Source organism: Ornithorhynchus anatinus, chromosome 19, assembly GCF_004115215.2.
Source record: "Ornithorhynchus anatinus isolate Pmale09 chromosome 19, mOrnAna1.pri.v4, whole genome shotgun sequence".
In the NCBI taxonomy this organism is placed as follows: domain Eukaryota; kingdom Metazoa; phylum Chordata; class Mammalia; order Monotremata; family Ornithorhynchidae; genus Ornithorhynchus; species Ornithorhynchus anatinus.
Window position 1 is genome coordinate 7,406,816 of NC_041746.1, and position 26,660 is coordinate 7,433,475.

The 26,660-nt window shown below is 44.0% G+C and overlaps 1 long non-coding RNA gene across 2 annotated transcripts; it reads right to left on the reverse strand.

Moving 5' to 3' along the window:
* Nucleotides 1–5,596: 5,596 nt before the first annotated feature.
* On the reverse strand, nucleotides 5,597–26,660 carry LOC114805720. 2 transcript variants are annotated; one of them, XR_003753746.2, is made up of 4 exons: nucleotides 26,584–26,660; nucleotides 20,039–20,132; nucleotides 15,742–15,845; nucleotides 5,597–5,682 (listed from the first exon to the last, which is right to left on the reverse strand). It is a non-coding gene; the product is annotated as an uncharacterized LOC114805720 (long non-coding RNA). The 2 variants fall into 2 exon arrangements; XR_003753747.2 differs by lacking the exon at nucleotides 26,584–26,660 and adding an exon at nucleotides 21,508–21,593.

The window sequence follows — 26,660 nt, forward strand, 5'->3', positions numbered from 1 at the left end:
TGCCTCTGGTTTGGCACACAACCCCAGCAAACTACCTCCTTCCCGCATCTCCCACCAAAATGGTGCCGTTCGATTAATTTCCCTGAACTGAGGATAAGTACTCATTCAATAAATAGCCATGCCACTTTGCAGAAATAAGGACCAGAACATCTAGTGGCAGTGGCAGTTGAGTATCCATGGAGGGATGGAGGGGTAATGCACTGGGCTAAATGCTTGGGAAGCATAAAACGAAGCAGTGACAAGGTTCAATCAATTATGTATCTATCTGTAATTTATTTATATTCATGTCTGTCTCTCCCTCTAGACTGTAAGCTCGTTGTGGGCAGGGTAAGTGACTGATATATTGTATTTTCTCAAGCACTTAATACAGTGCTCTGCACATGGTAAGCGCTCAATGAATATGATCAACTGACAATGGTATTAACTAAGCACTTACTGTGTGCAGGGTGCTCTATGAAGAATCTGAGAAAGTACATTAGAGTCGGTAGACAAGATCTTGGCCACAAGAAACTTACAATCTATGAGATATAGCTTGCACTATTCCTCTGTTGCCTGTGTGCCTTTTAATTATTTGAGATGGGGCCCTGAAGTGACACTTTTCGTGTGTATCACTTCGTTTTCTTGGAGTCAGTTCTTTCATTTAATAGTATTTATTGAGCACCTACTCTATTGGTAGCATTTCTGGATCTCCTTCTGTGGGCAGAGCTCCATACTAAGTCCTTGAGACAATTAGAAGACACAATCTCTGCTCTTAAGGAGATGACAATCTAGCAGGGGAGACAGACACTAAAGTACCATACAGAGAGAGGAAGTACATAGCTTACATATTCTATTTAAGTGCTTAGGAGGTACAAAAAGACTGAAGTGGCAGTTGAGGGACTATAAAATGGGGTTATTAGAGATGAAGAGGGGAATGCCCCTTGGTAGAGATGTGATCTCTGAAAGGCTTTGAAGAAAAGGAGAACTGTGGTCTTCTGAGCCAACTACCGTGTGCAGAACGGCATATTAAGCACTTGGGGAAGTGTTATAAAAGTAAAAGATGCATTCTCTGCCCTCAACCTTAGAGTTCGATTTACTGATTTGTATAACACAGATGGCAAATAATAGAGTGCAAGAGTTCACTGGCTTTGTTTAGTCCTGGATCATGTTGGATGCCACTTTCTGTTCCTTTGACCCCTTTCACCACTGACCTGATCTGATCCTCCCAGCCAGAATTGGTCGTGTGTGTGGGTTTTTGGAGAGTCAGTTCTGGGTGGCTTCAGACAACTGCAAAGCTCATGTGGTCCATTCTGGGTCCTACTAATGATCCCAGCAGCTGAATATTGTGCCTCCAAGAATGACAGCAGCATACAGTGTGGATGTATATAGCATGGATTAGTGGATATACCATGGACCGGGGAGTCAGGAGGACCTGGGTTCTAATCCCAGCTCCACCACTTGGCTGCTGTGTGACCATGGGCAAATCACTTAACTTCTCTGGGCCTCAGTTCCCACATATGTAAAATGGGGATTAAGACTGTGAGCCCTACTGTGGGACAGGGACTGCGTCCAACCTGTCTATCTTGTATCTACGCCACTGCCTGTTGCATAGTAAGTGCTTAAATACCACAATTATTATTATTTGGAAGAACCACGTGATGGTTGTCCTCCTGGACATCCTCAACCTCAGGATCAGATCATGACCTCATGAAATCTGCAAATTGGACTCTTTTATCTGTTACTTACAGGTAAGGGAAATGACCTGCGATTATCCCATGCCCCAAGGCATCAGAAATAAGGACAGGTAAAAAGCAGGCATACCAGAGAGTAGCCCCAAAGGCCGTGTTCTCTGGCAATAATAATAATTGTGGTATTTGTTAAGCGCTTACTAAGTGCCAAGCACTGGGGAAGAAACAGGGTAATCAGGTTGTTCCGCATGGGGCTCACAGTCTTAATCCCCATTTTACAGATGAGATAACTGAGGCCCAGAGAAGTTGAGTGACTTGCCCAAAGTCACACAGCAGATTAGTGGCGGAGCCAGGATTAGAACCCATGACCTTCTGGCAATGCTAGTGTTAGCTCTGGGGTCCCCGCCACTCTCTGCTTGTCCATGTCCTCGCACCTCTTCTGGAGTCTTTACACCATCAATGGTTTTTTATGGTATTTGTTAAGCACTTACTAAGTGCCAGGCACTGTTTTAAGTGCTGGGGTAGATACAAAGTAATCAGGTTGAACACTGTCCTGGTCCCACATGGGGCTCACAATCTTAATCCCCATTTTACAGATGAGGTAACTGAGGCAGAGAGAAGTTAAATGATTTGCCCAAGGTTACAGAACAGACAAGTGGCAGAGCAGGATTAGAACTCAGGTCCTTCTGACTTCCAGGCCCATGCTCTATCCACTAGGCAATACTGCCTCTCAGTGCTTCTGTGTGAGTGTCAACGAGATCACTGAGGGGGTGCTCTAAGCTGTTTGCCTCTGCTATTATCCCTCGGCCAACCCCTCTGCCACCCTCACCAACATCTTGGCACACGGCAGGAAAGAAGTTCCTGACCCCTTACTAAACTGATGGGCCACTGAATTACTTATTAAGGAAGGCTTAGAACAGTGTGCCTCTCCCCCACCCCCGTGAATACAATTAACTTTGATTTAAGATTAATGTCTATGGTTTAGGAGGGGAAATGAAAAAAGCTGTCTTTCCCCTCTGTGGAGAGCTTTTATTTGTTTAAACTCAGTGCTACCAAGAGAAAATCCAGAGAGATGTGGCCAATTTTCACTAGGCTCCTGGAGGAGAGAGAGAAAAAGATCACAGACTCCTCTCTCTCAAGTGTTTCCACCAAATAGAAAGTGACAGAAAATACTCAGTTTGAAAAAGGGCATCCTGGAGTGAGCCATTCTATTTCCGGGTTTCACACTCACTGGGTTGCTGGGGGCTTGGAACTTGAGGTTTTTTCAGATGAAACTCGTATAGAGCCGCACGTCAGCAGTGCCGTGTCAGTGATGAAGCAAAGTCATATGATAAAGCAGCCTGGATGTTCTACTTTAGATTGACCCACAGGCTGAGCAGAGGAGGCAAGAGTCTGACTGTGGTTCCGAGTTATCATCATTTTCATTAGTCCCTGAGTTCCTACAGCATGTCCAGTGTCCTGGACTAAACAATCCAGAAAACTCGTCCAGTCCTTCCTCTCAGAATTTGTCTAACCACCTCCCCTCTTTACTATGCCCTAATCATTGAAGTCCACCCAATACCTAAAATGTCTCCACTAATACTTTACCTGTATTCTAAAAATAAAATAAAACAGAAATTGCAGTGTACTCCCTGCTTACTTTTCTTTAGGTCTAATATCAAACCAGTTTCCTCTCAGCAAAGCAGAGTGGCTCTTATTCTCCAGTAGCTGAATCAAGAAGTAGAGAGGAAACCATCTAGGCAGATGAGCCTGACTTGACTTCTTTGGCTCAAATGTGTGAGAATTGATTCCGTTAGCACACTGAACCCCTTAAAAGGAGGTGTGAGGTTCTGTAAAGTCACCACTCGTTGAGAGGTCACTGAGCAACGCGTCACTTAGTTCCCAAATATAGACTGTTTATAAAAAAATAGGACGGTCCTTTTGCCAAGCCTCCGGCCAATCTGGATCTCTCCAGCCAGTTATATGTCTGGCTGCTCTTGATTATTTTGATCTGTAATGGGATTACATTTTGTACATGGACCCTGTGAACTTTTTGGCATGAGTCCATTTTCAGAAACAATGAAAAGTTAAATAGAAACTAGGGAGGAGGGGCACAGGGTGCTGGAGATGACAAAAGGGAACATTCTCTTTGGAGAACTGGAAAACATTTCCCTCTTGTAGCTGAGCCAGAGAGCCGAAGTGGTTCTAAGCAAACATTAGGGTGATATTCAGAGCTTCACTCTCCCTGCTGACTTAAGAATAAACTGCAAACCACTTTCATGGTTCTTGGATTTTTGTCCTCTGTGGCTGCAGACTGTCATTCTGAAATCACATCTCCATGAGGTCTTTCCTAATTAATTTATAATCTTCCCACCTTAGCCCCTGCCTCTTTAGTCTTTCAGTGTCACCTAAGTACTCACCCACTCCCACCCAGCATAGCGCTTAAGTACAGGTTATCAATCAACGGTAATTTATTGAGTGCTGACTGGGTGCAGAGCACTGTACTAAGTGTTTGGGAGAGTACGACACATAAAGCTGGTAGACGACTCTAATATTTCTTCCTATCTGTACCTTTCAATATTTGTTAGCATTCTGTAGAACCAGAAGCAAGCCCTCTGAAACCTTTCTACTTCTGGCCTTTCCACAAGATACTTGGAGTGGCACTGGAGCTGGGATATCTTCTATGTACAGTCCTGTTGAGTTTGTTACGTGTCTGAAAACATCAGTTTAGTGTTCTGCCATTCCCATCACCTACCATCCTGTCATGTATATTACCTACCCTATCCTTCCCTAGCAATTTTATCATAAATGTCCCATTTGTTAGTTTTCTGGCAAATAGTTATTGAAGATATCTGTTCCCCCAGTGGCAAAATTACTACACAGATAGTAATGAAACAACACTAATGGTCCCGTTAGGCCAGAAAACTATCATGCCTGAATTCTAGCTTTCCATATGATATCCTGACAACCTCCAGATTAAGACTTCCCCAAAATCAGCTTTCCCAAATTCAGGCATCCAAGTATGCAGTTCTTCCCTTCCTCGCCTCCACCTCCAACAAACCCCAGGATCTTTCTCTCCACTGGATTCAAACACCCCACCGAGGAAAGGGCAGCCATGGTCTAAGGGCTTGCTCTCTGAGGTGGTGTATCCCTTTCTTTCCACAGTTAACACTTTCCAACCTGGCACAAAAAGCATTGTGGGCATGAGGTAAAATGGCTGAGCCCTAAAGAGACATCCAATCTCCAATCTTATTGAGAGTCTTCACCATCAGTGTATTTTGAGCACCTACTATATAGGGAACACTGAGCCAGTTGCTTGGGAACATTTAAAAGAAGTCAAAGATACTATCGCTGCCTATGAGAAGCTTGCAATTGATGATGCTTCCTTTTCATTATCAAGGGATAGGGTTATGTGCTTCATTACCTTCTTTGCCTTCTCTTTAGCTCTATCCCTCAGGATCCTCTCTTTCTGTATCATAGAAACATCTCCAAACTTCTTTTCTTATCCCCATTGGTCATCTTCTGATTCTTTTCTCTTCCTTTGCTGTTGTGGACAGCTCAGCATCCCCACCCATCACATATGTATTATCTTTCATGCCCAAAGTCTGGTCCCTATAGTTGCCAAAATTCTCAGCCTTAAGTCCTCCAGGACTCAGGGCTCTATTTGTTTTCTACTATAATAAACACCTTAATTCAGCTTCATTTCTGTGTCTTCCACCTTTGAAATGGAATGGATGAATCATCAAACTAAATGCAGCAGACTTTCCAAATTCTTTCCAATTCACACAGTAATTTAAATTAATATTAGATATTGACACAATGGAAAATTGCATACTTGGAGGGTCCCAAAGCATTCCCAGATACTGTGAAGTGGTGCGTTTCTCTACAAGATTCATGAGCTTCCTGTCAAAGAATCTAATTGGCTATTTATTTAAATTAATGTCAGGGAGTTCAGCAAACACAAGAGGCTACTCTTTGGGCTTGGGTTGGTTTATTACTGCTGTTTTTCCTTTCTTTTGCCCTTCCAGGTGGCATACTGTGAAGCAGAGAGGGAAATGAGAGAAAAAAAAATTGCAACCAGTGAGGAGTAAATATTACATCTCACCAAGCTTCATCAATTTTAAAACCAAGAAAAATAAATAATGCATTTCACCTCTTAAGCAAAACCTAGATGCAACATTCCCTCATTCAGCAACGATGATACTTTCTAGAGATGGGAGGTCTTTGATCCAGGTTTGTAGAATAGACAACAGTAGTGGGGGAGAACTTCCCCTTTGCCAATCTCTGTCCACTCTGCTGCTTCCCATGGGCCAAGATTTTGCGAGAAGCGGCATGTCCTAGTAGAAAGAGCCAGGCCTGGGAGTCAGAAGGACCTGGGTTATAATCCCAGCTCTGCCACTTGCCTGCTGTGTGATCTTGGGCAAGTCTCTTCACTTCTCTGCCCTTCAGTTACCTTGTCTGTAAACTGGGGATTGAGACTATGAACCCCATGTGGGACAAGGACTGTGCCCAATCCAATTTGCTTGTATTCCCCCAGTGCTTAGTACAGTGCCTTTGACATAGTAATCACTTAAATACCACAGTTATCATTATTATTAGGCTCAAATGATTCATCACTGGGAGGGAGCAACAGGAGAGCACAAGAGCTCCTCCCTTCCCCTCTGTCAAATTGGATTCAGGAATAACCTGAACAGGAATGAGATATGGGGATGGGGAAGGGAAAGAGGGAAAAGGCTCATTTCTCCAGCCTGCTGGAAGCTTAGTGTGGGTTTCATTCATCTTCCCAGCAATGCTGTGAGCTGATGGGTAAACAGATCTAGCCAGGACCATAGTTTTACTGTGACCTGACAGGAGAGGAGAATTTAGTCAGTCTGTGCTTGGGCTGCTGAGAAGATTGATGTGTGTCAGACAATACCTTAAAATGGGGATAGATTGGAGGTCCAAATGAAGACTGCCCCTTTCTGGACTTGTTTGTGTTCCTGCCCTAGGCTTCAGTATCCATGGCCTCCTGGCTGGCTTGGCTCCTTTGGGCTTCAAAGGGTGCAAAGATTAGCCACCTGCAGTGGCTAATCTGAGGTTATTAAACTTGCCCTGCCAGTAAATGCTGAATCCCCATCTTTGAATGTTTCTTAGATTTGGACTTTTGACCTCAACTCCCAGAGAGACTATATTGCAAAGAAATCAGATTCTTGTCAGAGGAAGATCTATTTGATTTGTTCCCCCTTATGATAATTTCCCCTTGTGAAATGACTGCTCATTGTCCAAGAGTAAATATCTTTCGTCATTTGTTTAACAAATAGCCGGAGCTATGGCAGAGCCCTTGCATACGAACTCTTTTTCACAATGCTATTACCCATGTCTGGAATAGGCTCTTACACTGATAAATGCTAGCGATGAGTCTGGGGTTGATGGCTTGGTGACAGAGCTCTAGATTCATGGGCTCAACGCATATGAAAACTTAACGATCGCATAAATATCAGGTGCTCTCACTCCCCTACTGCAGAAAGCTATCAAGTCAATTCATCTCAACGCTCTGTTGCCTTCAAGGGCAAATTAGAGATTTTTTCCATGGATCTTTCTTCAAGTTCCTCATCATATCCATAGGTTGAGGAAAGTGGGGGAAGGGAGAGGGAAAAGTAATCCAGAGGGCACAGCATTCACATTTATATATATTGACTGGGTTTGCATAGCCTGAGGGAATAATTATAACCATACTAATGATGATAATACTAACAACACCTGTTATTCCCTACTTAGACCGTGAGCCCCATTAGGGACAGGGACCTTTCCCAACCTGATAAACTTGTATCTGCCCCAGCATTTAGAACACTGCTTGGCACATCATAAACGCCTAACAAATACCACAATTATTTTTATTATTGTCATCAAGTGCCAAGCACCGAGTTAAACTCTGGCATAGGATACAGAACCATCAGATCAGATACAGGGCTCACAGCTGATTGTATTTACTGAGCACTTATTGGGTTCAGAGCACTGTACTAAGTGTTTGGTAAAGTACAATACAACAATATAACAGAGTTGGTAAACACATTCCCTGCCCACAACCAGTTTACACTGTAGACTTCATAGGTGAGGAAACCAAGTGATTTGCCCAAGATCACACGATGGAAAAGTGCCAGAATTGGGATTAGGACCCAAATCTCCTGACTCCCAGGCCTGAGTTCTTTCCACAAGGCCAGATGATTAAAAAATTTTCTGGTTGATCTGTTCTGGGTTAAGAGCCCACACAGATCATTAGAGGCCAACAGTTAATTTGGTTGGTCTCAACAATCCAGCTTGGTCACTTACACAGAGCAAATCAGTTGTTCCTCACTCCATCTGCCAGATTCACCACCTCCCTGAAAGCTTGATTTTCCTCATGGGGGTGAATTTGGCACTAGAGAGGAAACTTCAATAATATAAAGTCACTAGGGGACTATTTACTGCAATAGTGCTAAATTATAGTTATTAGGAACCAGGATGGATAATCCCTCTAAATCCCTTCCAATGCCCTCTCCATAGTCTTGTCCTCCATCTTTGAAGACAACTCCAGTAATGGTGGTTTTACCCACAGATGCATGGGGAACCAAAAAGGCTGATGTGGGACTGACAGTTCCGATCATATCATGTAAACACAATTAAATTGCTTTAATTGCTTTGTGTCACTCTTCTTTCTTTATTGCCTATTGTAGATTTGGCAAGCCAAATCTGTTTGACTCCCCCATTAGCTTGTGAAATCCTCATGGGCAGAGACCACATCTTTTACTATTGTTGTGCTCCCAGGTATATAGAACAGGGGTGGTAATAGTAATATTTGTTAGGGCATGCTATATGCCAAACACCATACTAAAAACTGGGTTGATAGAAGATAATCAGATCAGACTATGTCCCATATGGGCTCACATTTTGCAACTGAGGAAACAGAAGCAAAGAGAAGTGAAGTGACTTGCCCAAGGTCACAGAACAGACAAGAGACAGAGCTGTATTTAGAATCCAGATTCTCTGAGTCCCAAGCCTGTGCTCTTTCCACGAGGCTATGCTGCTTCTTTTTGCATTCAGTAGACATAACACTTGATAGGCACAAAGCATGAGGCTTTCACAATGAAGATATGGGGCAAAAATGAAATTTTCTTTTGAAAGATTATCTTGAAAAACCCATTTGCTCCATCCAGACCCGTCCATAAAGCAAAAATGCAGTTCTACAGCTATGCTTAATAAGAATCAATTTCCCTCCCTTCATTGTTAGTGAAGATTCATGTTACAAATCCATATTATATTCCATTTGCCACTGGACACTTCCTGTTATAGAGGGTACTCTCTATCACTGGTGTTAAGAGGTGAAAGACTAATTCATGGATATTTTTATGTCATAGCTGTTAGCTATAAACTGGGAAAAATGATCTTTCTTACCTGCATCCTTATGTTATTTATTCACTCTTTGGGTTGAACCAGAATTGACCCCATACATAATTTGCCTCTATTTGGCAAATAGCACTCTGGGAGCAGAATGAAGGGCATTATGGGGGATGTGGGGGGAAGGAGAAGTTGTTTAAAGCTTTGGCATCAAGACTTACAGGCCATGACTCCTGCCCTCATGAAGCTTCAATCCAGCACTGTATTCTGTGCATTTCATAATGTCTAATGTTTCTCCCCTATAAAACCGCAAGCACTTTCAGGAAGTACTTGTCTTGAATTCTCTGTAATCCCATTGACACTTGAAAGTGGTGGGTTCAGAACAAACACTTCATCCTCTTGCAGGCAAGCACATGGAATTTATTACCACAGAAAGAGGGGCAATCCCAAAATATCGGTACATTCAATAGAAATTTACCTCAGCTTCCTAATTTGTAAAATGGGAATGAAGTACTTGTTCTCCCTACTACTTAGATTGTGAGCCACCTACAGAATTGGGTTTGTGTCTGACCTGATTGCCTTGTACATAGTCCAGTATTCAGGACAGTGCTTGGCACCTAGTAAGTGCTAAACAAATACCACAGTTATGATCAATACCTGGACCAGAGATTCAGGTTGAGTCACTGGAGGAAAAAGTGAGGAAGTTTGAGGGAAAAGTTAGGGATGTCATAAGGACCATTGGAAACATTAAGATTGAGGTCTAGGGGGACAACCATCATTCAGTTTTTCCAAGCATCTAAATGACCTGGTCATAGTAGTAATCTGGATGGACCAGTGGTATTTCTTATATCCTTAGCTCCCCTTCAGGAACAAATTTAGTGCTCTCACCTTGTGGACTAGATTGACTGACTACATGACATGGGTTACCAAGGGAGGTGGTGGAATTTACCTTATTGGAACTCTTAAAATTCCGAAGATGTTCTCATTGGTCTGGGTTAACTGCGGATGTGGACAATTAACCTCCAAGCCTCCTTTGTCACGAGCATTCTAATATAATTCTCATTGGGGGAAGGGAATTAGTCTGTTATAGCGTTGTGTTATACTCTCAAGTACCTAGTCCAGTGCCCTGCACACTGTAAGAGCTCAATAAATACGATTGACTGATTACACCTGCTTCTTCTATATCCCTGCTCCAGATTCAAGTTTGTTTGTTTTTGGTTTTTTTAATTGCTGTGCCCTTCAGTTTCACAGGTGACTGTTGGTGGTAGGGAGCAAGGGGACCCTAGCTCATCAAGCAGAATTTGTTTCTGGAAGTGGGTAGATCTGGAGCTGTCGGTTTCTCAGGTGTCATCCCAGGGCCCTCAGGAAGTCTGTGGCAGAGCTTGGGCAATTGAGGGCACTGACTCTGAGGCATTACTCGACTAAGCCCTCATTTTACCTAAAAATAATAATAATTGTGATATTTAGGTGCTTACTATGTCCCAGGCACTGTTCTAAGTGCTGGGGTAGAAACAAATTAATTAGGTTTGACACAGGTCCTGTTCCACATAGGGCTCACAGTCTTAATCCCCATTTTACAGATGAGGGAACTGAGGCACAGAAACATTAAGTGGCTTGCCCAAAGGCATACAGAAGACAAGCGATAGAGCCAGGATTAGGACCCCTACCTGCTCTCCCTTCTGGACCTACTTTGCACTTGGCTCTGTACCCTTTAAGTACAGAGTATTCACCCCACCCTCAGCCCCACAGCACTTATGCTCATATCTGAAATTTATTTTAATATCTGCTTCCCCCTCTAGACTGTAAGCTCCTTGTGGGCAGAGAACACATCTACCAATTCTCCCAGGTGCATAGTACAGTGCTCTGGACAGAGTAAGACCTCAATAAATAACACTGATTGACTCTTGGGCCACGTAACTGCTCTGTGATTCTTCTCCTATGGGGCAAGGCAGGCACTATGTCTGTGAGGCAGATTAGAGACAATTGGTTTTGGGATCCAGAGCCCTGGGATTCTGAATCCTCAAACTTCTTACAGACTGCAGATGCCCTCTGACTTTAAATCTGCCTTTCCAAGTGGGAGCTACAGGCTGATGATGGATAAGGCTGATTCAACACCACAGAGATGGCTTCGTGTGCGATAAGACTCATTCCAATCTGGTTAGCTCAAGATAGAAAAAGATTCCACCCCATCCACCCAAAATTCTTGATTTAGAAGAATGCAAGTTTTTTTCCCTAAATTCTCAGTTTCAGATTTTACAAACGCATAACCCCAAAGGAAACTTTCAGGCTTCTTTGGGGAGGACCAGAGGCTGGGAAAGGGACCCCAAGATTAGGGCATGTGGGCCTCTGTCTTCCCCACATATGGGGGATTCGGGGTGGCCCGAATTTGGCACTACTCTGGGTGGGTGTCAGCTCTGTGCTTTGAAAGTGGGGGACTGAGCCAAAAAGAGCAAGTCAGACGCCATACCCCAGGACCCCTAAACCTGGATGCAAACCTCTCAGACAAGGGCTGCAATAGGCAGGTACTATGTAAAGGAGCTAAAAGAGAAGCTTGGGAAATAGTGTAGCCTAGTGCATAAAGCACAGGCCTGGGAGGCAGAGGACCTGGGTTCTAATCCGGGACTCCAATATTTGCCTGTTGTGTGACCTTGGACAAGCCACTTTACTTTTGTATCTCAGTTTCCTCAACTGCAAAATGGGGATTTGATACCTGTTCTTCCTTCTATTAAGACTGTGAACCCCATGTGGAATAGGTCTGTGTCCATCTTGATTAACTTGTATCTGTCCCAGCACTGAAAACAGTGCTTAACACATAGTAACAAATGTCATTTAAAAAAAGAGTTTTCCTATTTATCCCCTTCAGAAACTTTCCACAGACCACCTTCACTCCAGCACCACCTCTTCTGCCCTACCCTGACCTCCCTCCCAGATACTGGACAATTGCTTTGCAGAACCAGTGGGAGTGGATTAAGATGTAAATTCATCTCTCAGGTCCCTTAAACAAGGGCCTACTTCACTGACGATAACCCCCTTCACTTACTCAGGCTGTAAAATCTAAGCCGAGGCCCCTCCGATCCAGAGAAAACACAGACAAAACCACCCTCTGCAGTGCCTTCTTCCTTCTCTCCCCTTCCTCTTCAACCTGCGTCACCCAGTAAGAATGAGTAAACACTATAGTACACAACGCACTCGGCCCCTCCCGGCTCTGCTTGAGCACAATGCCTTCAAACATTATCCGATGCTCCAGATATTGCAGCTGTGATGTAACCTGACCTACCACCCTCCCTGCCCCCCCCCCGAATGAAATAACACCAGGCCCCATGATGCTTTGGGGAGAAGATTGTCAATCTAGAGGCCCCAACTCTCTGCCTGCAAAGGCTGAAGGGAGCAGGGCTCCTGCCATCAGCATTCCGCTCCGGTACTATCTTGTAGGCGGTGGTCCTGCCGCTGGTGCCGAGCTCTGGGAGCCCATGCACGCACGCACACAGCCCACACGCGCAAGCTGGAGCCTGCCTCGCCGTGATGCCTGTCGGACCAGCGGCAGAGGCATCAATCAGGAAGACGGCGAGAGCGAAGGAGAGGATGGAGGGAGAATACTGATAGTTCCTTTCCATCATTAATAGTTGGGGTACTTGTTCAGCGCTTACTACATGCCAAGCACCATGCTAAGCACTGGGTAGATCCAGGTGGTACACAGAACCTTCCTACCCGGGGCTCCCTGCCTAAGCAGGAGGGAGAAGCAGTACTTAATCTCCATTTTCCAGATGAAGAAATTTAGGCACAGAGGAGTTAAGTGACTTGCTCAAGGTCATGCAGATGACTTGTAAACCAGGTCTGTTTCTCCGTCTCCTTCTGAGCCTACCTCAGAAGAAGGATGAGAAGGAGGAGAGGCTACTAGGGTTTCCTGCTCTCGTGGGTAGCAAATGGCCTAATGCTCAGCCCAGAGGCCTGCACATCAAAAAAAAAAAATCACTTATTAAGCAATCACCTGGGCTTGGTGAGGCAGAAAGCAGACTAAATGAACATGGCCTTGACTTTCTAGATTACAATCAAAAACAGTACAACACAAAGAACTTTCTGTACCTTAGTAAATACATGGCAGAGAGGGGGCAGTAGGGAGGGAACACACCTACAGAAGGTATTCTTTAAGTTTGAATGGTCAACATCATCAATAATAGCAAGTATTGAGCAACTACTGTATACAGGACACTACTAAGTGCTTGACAGAGTACAAAATATTTAAAAGGAATCATCTTTGTTCTGAAGGAGCGTACAATCCAGCCAGAAGACAGACACTTCAATACATTATAGGTAGAAGAAGTGAAAGGGTATTTTTCTCTTTTTAAAATGGTGTTTGCTAAGCGCTAAGTGCCAAGCCCTGTTGTAAGCACCGGGTTAGATAGAACCTAATCTATCTATGCGGGAAGCAGCGTGGCTCAGTGGAAAGAGCACAGGCTTGGGAGTCAGAGATCATGGGTTCGAATCCCAGCTCTGCCACTTGTCAGCTGTGTGACTGTGGGCAAGTCACTTCACTTCCCTGTGCCTCGGATACCTCATCTGTAAAATGGGGATTAAGACTGTGAGCCTCACGTGGGACAACCTGATTACCCTCTGTCTACCCCAGCGCTTAGAACAGTGCTCTGCACAAAGTAAGCACTTAACAAATACCAACATTATTATTATTATTACCTAATCAAGTTAGATACAGTCCATGTCCCACATGGGGCTCACAATCTTAATTCCCATTTTACAGATAAGGGAACTGAGGCACAGAGAAGTTAAGTGACTTGTCCAAGGTCACACAGTTGACAGGTAGTGAAACCAGTATTAGAACCCAGGTCCATCTGATTCCCAAGCCTGTGAGCTATCCACTAGGCAACACTGATTCTCACTCTATGAAAACTATTGTATGTCATGTTACCACAGTATTTATTAAGCGCTTAGTTTGTGCAGAATACAGTACTAAGCACTTCAGTGTTTAGGGGACCCTAAGGGCTGAGTTGGTAGTTATAGAGGCACAAAATGGAAAAATTAGAGATTACCCTGAAGGCTTCCTGGGGCAGAGGTGTGGTAACAAAAGCCTTAGAAAATGGAGAGACAAATCCCAGAAGGAGGTGGGAATAAAGGGAAGACTTTTAAAGGGCCACCCTGTCCCTGACCACCTCCAGCTGTTGTTCAGTCATCCCTCCCCCCACCCCCACAAAACACCAGTTCCATCACAGGAAACAGTAATTTTGTCTAACTTAAAATTTCCACCATGAAACGTTCCGTCAGGAGTAGATGCATTAGAGGAATGTTCGACTCCAGGTGGATAGCCTAGTTTAAATAGGCAGTACGTGGAAACGCAAGAGTGGTTCCAAGGTCTGCTGTTGGTAAAGGTGGGTGGGAGCAGGGCAAAGTTGCAATTCCAGGAGGATTTTTGTGGGTGGATCAATTCTGAAAGCTCTTTGCAAGACCGTCTCTAACTGATTGATGGTCTAATTCAACAGAATCTTTTTCTTTGGCTTTCTTTCACCGCTTAATGTTTATTTTCAAGGTTTGCTAGACAATCTTTTGGGCTAATCTCTAGGTTTCTCAGTCCATGGCCAGTGATTCCTTGCAGAGCCACTCGTTGGGCTGGCTCACCAGGGTTCTCCCTCATGAAGCCCTGCAGAGGACAAGTCCTGGATGCTAGGGAGGTAAGGGTGCTGATGGAACCACAGCGAGGATTTGATTGGGCCCAAACAGGCAGATGGTACCTGATCCTGTCATTAGATGAGGGTCAAATAAATACACTTCCCTGATCTTGACTATTAATTTTTAAGGCAATTTTGATGATCCAGGTTGTCTGAATTACAGCTCCAAATTTATTACAGTGAGTCATAAAAACATTCGAGTGCAACCGATTATCCTTAAATAACTCATTCTAGTAGAATTCTGTTTTGTCAGGAATCCCAGAGATTCTTGAATTGGTCAAGACTTGATAAGGAACATGTTTAGCTGTCCTCAGATTAAAAATATAGAATTTTGCCATTTGTACTGAGATCTTGAATGACAGAAGCCAAACTAAACACAAGTCTCAAGGACCAAAAGAGTAACACTCAATTAGTGTTAAATAACCATATTTACCATAAACTTCTTTTGAAGTAGTCAACCTAGTAACCTCCCAACTTGCCATAGTACCAAGCAGAAGCAAGATCTACATAGGAAATAAATTCTGTATTCCAGCACAGTGGAAACTCTATCCTTCATTCTTCTCCTCTGCTTTGGAACTGGCCAAGGCTCGGTGCCTTTCACAAGCTGAATTATCTTTGCCATTATGTCTTATTCCTTAAAACCCTAAACAGAGAGGTAAGGTAGAAAACTTGCATCCCCTCCAAGAGGTTTTCTCCAACCAAACCCTCATTTTCTCTTCTCCCAACTGCCTTTTGCCCTTCCCTTTGGATTTGTACCTTTTATTCACCCCTCTATGAGCCTCACAGCACTCAAGTACATAATTTATATTAGTACCCTATTTTAGACTGTAAGCTCACTGTGGGAAGGGAACATATGTACCAACTCTGTTATATTATGCTGTACCAAGTGCTTAATACAGTGCTCTGCACATAGTAAGTGCTTTAGAAATACAATTGAAAAGGCTAGGATTCCTCATGAGAAGTCAAATTTCCTTCCCTATGAACTCCACATATTTTCACTAAAGAGGTAGAGGACGATACTTTTTATTTGCAAGTACAATGTCATTTAAAAGTCAAGATGCACTGACCTCTGTTTCTTGAAATTTGACTTTCTTCTCCCTTCCTCCAGCACACTGGGGAATGTCACACACCACCAAAGATTTTCATTGATCACACAGGATCTTCAATGTTCCTGAATCATGAAAAACATTTTCCAGTGATGCACGGAGACACAAAGAGGTAGAAAACAGAATAAAATCAATAGCATTGATTGAGTGCCACTGTGTTCAGTGCACTGTCCTAAATGCTTGGAAGAGAACAAAAGGGAGATTTTGAGATATTCCCTCAAGAAGCATATAATCACGTGGCCTAGTACTCGGCTCTAGTAAGTGCTTAATGCAATAATTATTATGATAAAAGGATAAGATCTTACTCTCATTAGCATCAGCACTGAAGATGATGTTAATAAGAAGCAGTGGGGCTTAATAGAAAAGCATGGGCCTGGGAGTTAGAGGACCTGGGTTCTAATCCTGCCTCCACTATGTACCTTCTCTGTGCTTCAGTTCCTTCACCTGCAAGATGGGGATTCAATACTTGCTCTCTCTCACTTAAACTATGAGCCCCATGTGGGATTTGATTATCTTAATAGATCACTTAGTACAGTGCTTGGCACATAAGTAGTTAACAAGATACCACTTTTTAAAATTATTATTGCGACAAAGGATGGTTTTGTATATATGCACACACACAACCACACACACACACATATACATTCACAAACAATACACTGTAGGATTAGTTTTCATGTAGGAATGACGGAGAGGCTTTGTGTTTCCATCATGTATTGAAATGAAGAGACCACCGGAGGATGTGGTGAAACCTGGATGAAAAGTTGACAAGTCTCAGCCACAGGGAATAATCCACACATGGCATACACTGAAAACACAACACTTTTTTAGGCATGCATTTAGGCATGCAGGGACATGCACCCACACATTGATTTGCCCAAGGACCAAATCTAAGACTGTGGGGAGAAAGAGATTGCTTGGGCCCTGTGGATGGGATCTAAGTAGCCTTCCCCAAATCCTCACCAGGGTCATAATGCAACTCAGGCATCCCTCTCTCTGTTAACAAGTGTGGAGTTCATTTAGTCTTTTCTATGTGCCAAGCACTCAGCTAAGCCTTGTGGTAGATACAAGATAATCAGATCAAAAACAATTTGATGGGGTGTACATATGGGGTATACATCCCTTGATTCTATTTACTGTGATTAAGTTGTCTTGTTTTTGTCCGTCTGTCTCCCCCCATTAGAATGTATGCCCGTTAACGGGCAGGGATTGTCTCTATCTGTTGTCGAGTTGTACATTCCAAGTGCTTAGTACACTGCTCTGCACATAGTAAGCGCTCAATAAATACTACTGAATGAATATGGAGCTCACATTCCAATGGGATGGAGAACAGGTATTTCATCCTCATTTTATCAATAAGATGCATGATGCACACACTCAAAAAAACACCCAACATTCATTTTTATTAAGCACTTACTGTGTGCAGAGCAAGTTGGTAGAGACATTCCCTACCCCAGAGCTTAGAATGGTGTTTGATTCACGGTAAGCACTCAACAAATATCAATTAAAAAAAAAGAAAAGACCCATACAATTGAAAGAGCACAACCGGGCAATTGTCTGACCAGTAGCTCAGTTGGGAAAGCTCTACATTATGTCCAATTCTATGCATCACTGACCTCCTGGTTTCCCAAAGTATCACTCATATGGGTAGAGCCCCTAGTGGGGTACACAGTATCCAAGTGATTCCTCGCAAATCTATTAGATTTATTTTTCCCTTCCCTCAAGGAACAAAGACAAGTTCCAACTGAGTCACCATGACCCAAATCATCAAGTAAATTCAGTTTCTCATTTCATCCCCCTGATTGGATCAACAAATTCAGCTTTTTGTGGTCAGTCTGCAAATATGCTTCCCTGGGGAGGTCAGAGAATATAAGCATTCTATATCTGGAGAGGCTGAGATTACTCATTCAGGGGAAGATTACTCATTCAGAGGTGAGCCCTATGTAGAACAGGGATTGGACCCAACCTGATTATCTTATGACTACCCCAGTGCTTAGTATAGGGCACATAGTAAGTGCTTAACAAGTACCACTATCATCATTTGCTAGGATATTATACCTAAACTCTCTTCTTGAGAGAGCTGGTTCTTACCAGAGCCTTCCTCACTTGATATTGGAACAGTATTACACTCAATATGTATTTTACCCTGGGGGAGCTCGAAGCCCTTGAAAAAACAAATCTTTAATCCTTTTATCCCTGGCAGAAAAATTGAACAATAGTGGTGAAACTCAGTGAACAGTGAGATCATCTGCTCAAATTCAACGCCCTGACTCAGCTATAGGAGCCGGACCCTCATTCTATTACATCATATGCACAATTAATGCTGAGCCGATGTGGTGAAGAGTACCATATTTTTCACTAAGCAACTGTTTTCTGTGATGATGGAATTTATCAAGCCCTTACTCTGTACCAAGGGCTGGTGAGATACAAGATAATCAGTTTGGACCTATAATGTTTCACATGGGGTACACCATCTAAGAGATAGTGAAAGAAGGTATCCTCTCTGCTTCATAGATGAGGAAAGGCAGCCCAAGGTCACCCACAGACTAGTGACAGAGCTGAGATTAGAATCTGAGTCTCCTGATTCCCACACTCAGGTCTTTCCTCTAGAGTTGATTTTCTCAGGAGTGTGAGTAAAGCAGAAGAGGACACTTTTCTTTGAAGTCAATTTCCATCTTAAAGCCCCTTTACAGGAGGATTGACTGAAGGGAATCAAAGACTATCCCTGGGGTTGAGGACACTTGATAATGGAAGGTGGTAGTTCAGGGAGAGCCACCTGGAAAGAAGTAGTGTAGCCTAGTGGATAAGACATTGGCCTGGGAATCCGAGGAACTGGCTCTAATCCCAGATCTGCCACTTGTCTGCTGTATGGGCAAGTCACTTAACTTCTCTGTGACTCACTTACCTCATCTGTAAAAATGGGGATTAAGACTGTAAGCCTTACCTGGGACAGGAACTGTGTCTAGCCTGATTACCTTGTATTTACCCCAGGGCTGAGTACAGTGCCTAGCACATAGTAAGCATTTAACAAATACCATAAACAAACCAACCTGTGTTGTCATATCCCAGCCAGTGATGAATGCATAGTCACAATGCAAATGAGTTTTGGGACATGTGTAGTTTGTGGCTTTGGCTGGGTGTTGCAGGGCTGCAGGTGCACCATCTGCAGGCTACAGTGTGAAGGATGATACAATAATTCACTCATTGAGGAGCCCAGGGATGTCACTTCCAATCAATGGTATTTATTGAGGGCTAACAGTGTTCCGAGTTGATGGCTCACAAGGAGTTTAGCTGCAGCTTTAAACAAGAGCACCCTCTTCTGTGCAGCAGTGAGCTGAACCTTTCAAGGAACATTTCTCTGGGCTGTTTTCCCTCCTCTCTTCCTCCTCCATAACCCTTCTTTGAGGCTGGGGCTCTAACTCGCTTCCCCCCTCCCCTGAAGCTGAAGTACACTTAGACATCACAAAGAGAAAGCAGTAGGAGAGAGCATATTGAGGTCTGGCATCTAATGGTGGGCTTTTACTCTAATAGTACTCCTTTAAGACTCACTAAAAAGTCTATCTCCTCCTTGATTTTTCCCAAATTAACCTCATCCAGTTCCTGTCAAAACCCACTGAGCTAGTAAATTCCTTAGTTTGGGTGTGCATCTTTTTAAAATTCCATTTTGTTTACTTTGGTATATCTTTTTTTCGTGCTTTGGGGCTTCAGGGAAGGTATGAGCAGTAGGCCAGTGGCAGGAGTTGGAAAATGAGGTACAGTGAGTAGGTTAATGGGAGAGGAGAGAAGAGTACTGTACTGTTAAGCTCCCTGTGCTGCCAGGGGACCAAAGCATGTTCATTCATATATTCATTCCAATCGTATTTATTGAGTGCTTACTGTGTGCAGAGCACTGTACTAAGTGCTTGGAATGTACAATTCAGCAACAGATAGAGACAATCCCTGCCCAACAACGGGATCACAGTCTAAAAGGGGGAGACAGACAGTAATATAAAACAAGTAGGCAGGCAACAAAACAAGTAGACAGGCATTCTAACACTGTGACTAAGGGATAAGGCCAGCAGTGGCCCTGCTTCCAGAGGGGGGTGAAGTGGCAGGGGGGAGAAGACGAAGAAAGGTCTTACTCTTTTCCAAGGAGCTGAGCTTACAGGCCAGTGAGGGCAATGAAAGAGGTTCAGCTCAAGGCAGGGTAGAATGACCACACTGCTTCTCTCCTGCTGGATCAAAGGGAATGGAAAGGCTTCAGTTGTCTGACACTTACCTGGATAGGTTATCCATCAAACAAACAGGCATCTTGCATCTTGTATAACTGGACTTCGGAACATTCTAGTCCTGGCTGCTTTCCAGAGGATATGCTAAGAATTATAAAGGAAAAATCATTTAGGAGGCTTTAAACTGGGAGTCTCATGTGGAACAAGGCTGTGTCCAACCTGATTATCTTATATTTAACCCAGTGCTCAGTATAATGCTTGGCACACAGTAAGTCCTTAACAAATACAATATTAAGCTCCCAGCCAAACCAATGAACAATATTTTTCCTTCTCCTGCTAAATATTCCTTTTTCTTCTCCTTTCACAGTGCTATCCTGAGTACTGGCAAGACAGTCCCTGGCCCAATCACACCCAAGTATTCTAGGTAATTACTTAGCTCTCTATCAGCGCTTTTACAGTCTTGACTTTTCTGACTGAAAGATAACTAATTAAAAGGACAGGGTTAACACTGATTTACTGCCAAATGGACAAAAACTATAAACACCACTGCTAATTTCTTTGGTTTTATTCCCCCTGGTAAGGGATAAAGACTTCAGCAACAAGAATCATTTTCAAGATGAGGAAATGAAAAGGGGGTAATGGAGGCAGGATTGAGGTGACGGTGTTTGGGGATGAGATGAATATCTGATTCTCTTTGGAATGGATTCTCCTGGCCTTCGTTGTTGCCTGTTTTCCTCTGACTATTCCTCCCTAGAGTTAATGGTGCTTGAGGAATGCTGTTTATTTAAAGGTCCTTTGGCCAGAGCCCCAAGTTCTTTGGAGTTTGTGAAACTTAAAAATTAACTATTAATCATAATCAGTCACTTTGGCATTTTGAATTATTTTGGCAAGCATTGCTTTTTTCAGTTTGCTTGCTCTGCCGCCCCCTCTGTGAGGAAGTTCAAGGTTGTGGCCCTTACTTTCCAGATAATGGAGGAAGTGAAACACTGAAGGAGTAGGTCGACTGGCTATGGGGGTTATCGGGGTGGGGGGGAGAGAAAGAAAATGGGGGCATCAGCCAACAGTAACTGGATTTACCTCTTACAGTATTTGACCTCTGCTCTGGGACTGCCCTTATAGGACTGTACCACCCTCCCCATGAGCTTTTGTTCAGACCTGGGGGCCAGAGAAAGTTTGACATTTGGGTCAGGCCTCCCATCCTCTGGTCTCGGATTAGGTCAGAAGCAGCACGGGGACCAGGGCACCGTGGGAGGGCTGAGAGCCAAGACTGAGCAAGTAGTGGTCCCACTCCCTGCTGCTCAAGGGGGTAGCAGTGAAAGCAACCGAATTCCATGCACACGTTGATGCCCCCAATTCCAAGCCCTTGAGTCCCACCCATGCGAGTTTCAGGGTCCTTGTAAAGGGGATTCTGAATTTGAGGATCAGCCCATGCTCTCCAGTATCTGACAATCAATTGGATCCATGGGATTTATTGTCCTAAGTACTTCATGGGGAGTAAGAGAAGAAAAACACATGTTACCTGCCCTCAAGGATCTTACAATCTAGCCTTAGAAGGGCTTGGTTCATGTCAGGCTGGGTCACTCTTTAGATGTCCAGCCTCTTGGGATCCTGGGACCGGGTCTCTAGGGCTGGAAAAAGCAGAATTCATAGGGCTTCTGAGCATCTGACTAAAATAGACCATGTAACTTATTTCAGTCCCCGGAGGTCCACTGTTTCTGGACCTGGAGACTCACTTCAGGGTTGCTACTCTGAGGCAGGGGGTGGGAGTGAGGGGAGCATAGAGAAGTTTGGTGGAGAAGCAGCATGGCCTGATGGAAAGAACATGGGGCCTGGGAGTCAGAAGGGCCGGGGTTCTAATCCAACTCCACCACTTCTCTGCTGTGTGACCGTGGGCAAGTCACTTAACTTCTCTGTGCTTCAGTTTCCTCATCTGTAAAATGGGGATTAAGACTATGAGCCCCATAAGGGACAGGGACTGTGTCCAACCTGTTTATCTTGATTCTACCCCAGAGTTTAGTACAGTGCTTGGCATGTAGTAAGTGCTTAACAAATACCACTTGGCACAAAATAATCATTTTTATAGACTATGATGATGATGATTACTACTATAAAGATTATAAAGTGACAAAAGTATAGGCTGCTCTTACATTCATCGCTACTGTCAAGTTCACCCTTGAGCCTTGGTTTCCACATCTATCAAATAATAATGTTATTTACTGTTCACTACTTGCTAAGTATTAGGTTACATATAAAATGGGACACCATCCCTGAACCACTCAGGACTCACAGTCTAAGACAGGGGGAGAACCAACAAGCCACCTCTCTTTTACAGACAAGGAGACAGAGGCAGAGAGGTGTTAAATGACTTCTCCAAGGTCACACAGCAGGCCAGCCACCAGCAGGGCTGGAATTGGAACCCAGGTCTTCTGACTTCCAGACCTGTTCTCTTTCCCCTTAGATCACGCTGCTTAAGAGAAAGGGGATGAACATTTGCCATTATCCTAACTCCTAGCTGTCTGCGAGGAAAATAATCGAACGCTTAAAAAAAGCTTTAGAGACCCAGGAAAATCCCTTGCTTAGGGGCACACATAGCCTCTTCATCCCTCTCTTGAGGGCGGGTAGACCCTAAATCTCCCAGAAAATACCAGGTTTTCCCAGAGGCCAGCCTGTTTCCTCATTCAGAACTGGCATTGGCATTTCTAAAGACTCGCAGGGCAACCGGTAAGTGGAGTTAGTCCCTTCAGTGCTCCATTCCAACGATCCATTCCAGAAAAAAAACCCCACAAAATCCATCTCATGAGTCAATCAGAAGCAGCATTTCCATCTTGCGGGGACTGACTGAGAGCAAGGCCCAGTTCCCCCAGCTCCCCAGCGTTCAAGGACGCAGGCCTTAATTTTTGACAGATATTACCACCTGCTGGGCAGGCTTCAGAATGCAGCTACAGCTGGCACCCAGACCCCACCATCCAGTGATTCTCGCTGCTTTGGGAAAAGCAATCTGGGCTAGTCCTGAAAAATCATAACATCCTTTCAGACATCTGGGGAAGTAACACAACCTCTGCTCTACCTGGAGAAATCAGAGTTCAGGCTCCCATGAGCTCCTGAGTTTTGCTAGTCTTCAAAACTCAAAGTGCTCAAGCCTGGCTTCCAAAATGGGCCCAGCAAATTTTGTTGGCAGTTGGAAGTGTTCACTATTGATAACAACGACGACGAAAAAAACCAGGTAGATATCACCTCCCCCTCCTATAGGGGGCTCACTCTCTTAATCCCCATTTTACAGATGAAGTAACTGTGGCACAAAGAAGTGGTGTGACTTGCCCAAGGTCACACAACAGACAAGTGGCAGAATTGGGATTAGAACCCAGATCCTTTTGACTCCCAGGCCTGGGCTTTATGCATTAGACAGTGTTGCTTTTCTTGTTTAAGGGGGTATGGTAGACTGTTAGCCAGAAGTAATGACTCGTCTCCAGAAGATATTTTCACCCTCCCCCTCCTTCCCAAATCACCCTCAGTCAGGATGCAGTAGTGGGGGCACATGCCCATGCAGCCTCAGAGGTGCAAAAGGAGGTGAGGGGAGATAGGAGATTAGATGGAAACTTAACTCCTGCTTTAATCCATCAATTGGGAAGCAACATTTTAAGGACTGCAGCTTTTATCACTTTCTACTAAGGAACTGGCTCTATGAAAACACAATTGTTTGGAACTTGAGACTCTCAAAAACATTAGATGATAAAGCCCCTGAGAGCAGGGATCACATCTTCTGCTTCTGGGGATCTCTACCAAGCACTCTGTACACAGTAAGGGCTCAATAAATACCAGTTGTCGAAGGGAATTGGCACAAAGTGAATCCCTATGATCTTTTCAGTCATGCACATAAATTTCACTCTGGATAACATCTTCATCAAATCCAAAAATGACAACTATACATACACATCTCATTTCCCAGTGTAACCCTCCAAAATCCAAAAGGGCTATCACTACCATAAGTGCACAAGAGTTGGCTTTCAAGATCACTGAATATTAGGGCTGGAACCTCAAGAGGAATTAAACCAGCCCATTCCCCCACCTTCACATGAGCCCACCCATCAGTCCTCCAAAGAGGGGATGGAGGTGCAGATAAGAAATATCATTTTAGCGGTGACAGGTTCTTTGAAAAGCCACTGGAGAATGAGTAACACTTTAACCTGCAGGGGAATGATCAGTGCTCAGAACAGTGCTCGGCACAAAGTAAGCACTTAAATACCATCATTATTATTATACAGGCATTATACTTTCCACTGCCACTGTCAAAGTGCTCCCACTGTCTGTGCCTGACCTGTAATTCTTTATCATTCAATGGTATATACTGAGTGCTTACTATTTGCACACCACTGTACTAAGCACTTGGGAGAGTAAAATACAGCAGTATTAGCAGAAACGTTCCCTTCCCATAACAAGCTTACAGTCTATTGAGGGAGACAGAAATTAATTTGAATGAATAATTTATACTACATAATTTAAAGATGTATACATAAGTGCTGTGGGGTGAATATCAAATGTCCAGAAGTCAAAGGTCCAAGTGCATAGGTGACACAGAAGCAAGAGTGAGCCGGGGAAAGGAGGGCTTCTGTTTTCCCGTACGTAGATTGTGAGCCCCTTGTGGGATCAATCGATGATATTTACTGAGCTCTTACTGTGTGCAGATCAGTGTACTAACCACTTAACACAAAACACTGTCCTATAAATACCATTACTTCTACCTCCAAGGGCCTATCCTTGAAAGGGAGAAGGAACCAGTCAGATTGGCTACAAATCTAATGCTCTGTTCAAGGCGGAGAGTCAGGGTCCGCACACCCTCCAGACTGCAAGCTCCTTGTGGGCAGGGAACGTGTCTACCAACTCTATTGTACTGTACTCTCCCAAGCGCTTAGTACAGTATTCTGGATATAGTGAGCACTCAAATACCACCGATTGATTGGTTTGGGGGCCACGTCAGTAATCCCTGCACCGTACCACCATCTGGACCACCCGTCCACTTCGAAATCTCCCAAAGCAACTGTTAATAGTTTGGTCCCGGGAAAAACGATATGGCATTTCAGCCCCGGTAGGTGATAGCAGTTGCCTAGCACATAAGTAAATTGTGCAAAACAGTTGGCAGTGAGATCAGATTTGCTCAGCTAAATGAATTAAGGGATCATATAATACCACAGAACATATTAGTAAGGAATTTCCATATTACAGCACTTGATATCCCCCCCTCACAGCCCCGCTACCACAAATATAAGACTTTGGTTGAGAAGGGGGTAATGTGATATTAAACGAGGGCTCTCATTAAGCAGATGCAATGAAACAGTGCAGAGTTTTATGTTGCAATAGCCAAGTTAAATGCTTTTTATTAGCACTCGTTAGGATGAGGGATAACTCGGTGCGGAGGTTTCGTTAGCCAATGGCTGACGCTTCAAGGCTGGGTGATGGAGCAGCACGGATTTTCAGAATGGGATTGGGCCACCCACGGTAGATCCCGCAGTTCTGGCTTCCTGCCTACCCGGGCGAGATCTCGGAGGAAAGGTCACGGAAGAAATGCAGGGCCAAACTGGAATGGAATGGAATGAAGTGTGTGTGTGTGTGTGTGTGTGTGTGCCTCTTTCTGGAGTTGTTACTTTGACAAAATGCAGAAGCCCCCTCCCCCCAAAAAGAAAGAAGTTATGATCTTTTGTGTGTATTTAAATGGAATGATTCTACTTCCAGGATTTACTGGAATTCAGTTTACAGTACCCCAGCAGCCAAGTCTCCAGTGAATAACAATGGAAACCCCTTCTTAATTCTGGTTTGGGTGGTTTATTTTTTAAACCTGATTAATGCAACTGCACTTATAGTCACTGCTGCCTCCCCGAGAGCCAGCAGGACAGAAGAAAATGCTAATGGGCCTTCGGATCCAGCCAGGGCTGAACTTTCTGGTCCCACCAGATTCAAACAAACAAACCTATTGAGCACTTACTGAGTGCAGAGCACTGGACTAACCTGTACAAGCTGGGTTCAAGCTGTTACAGAATGGTGGACTTCGCCTTTTACTCAAGAAGCTATTCAATTCTCCAGCAGAGTCTTCCTTCTCCCCTCTCTTTAGGAAGGACAGGGAAAATAGGTGGGGCACAATGGAGACAAAATACTTAACTTCCCACCTCCTTAAACTATGCACACCATATGGGGCTCATGAAGCTCTCATTCATTCATTCAACCATATTTATTGAGTGCTTACTGTGTGCAGAGCACTATACTAAGCACTTGGGAAGTACAAGCGCTCTCCCAGCACTTAGCACAATCTAAGCCCTTGTCATCTAGTACAGCTTCATTCCTGGCCCTTCATAAGACACCAATAAGAGCAGGTCAGAACAAGCTCTCCCCCTCCTCCCTCACCACTCTCACTCTTCTTAAAAGATAGGTGAGAATAATCTTTAAAGCCAGATCTTTCCCCTCACTCGCAGATTTCCCCATCCATTTCAAATGCTTCCACCCTCAGGATGCTTCCTGTAATTTTGTGCTCATATTTGGTTAAAACAAAGGTACAGAAAACATCTGCCCATTTTTGTTAAATGTATATTAATTCCTTCCATCTTACCTGGTCTCACCCACTGTCGTTTAAACTCCTGGGGTCAGGGAGACAGTCTTGATTTTTTGTAGCCATAAACAAAGGCT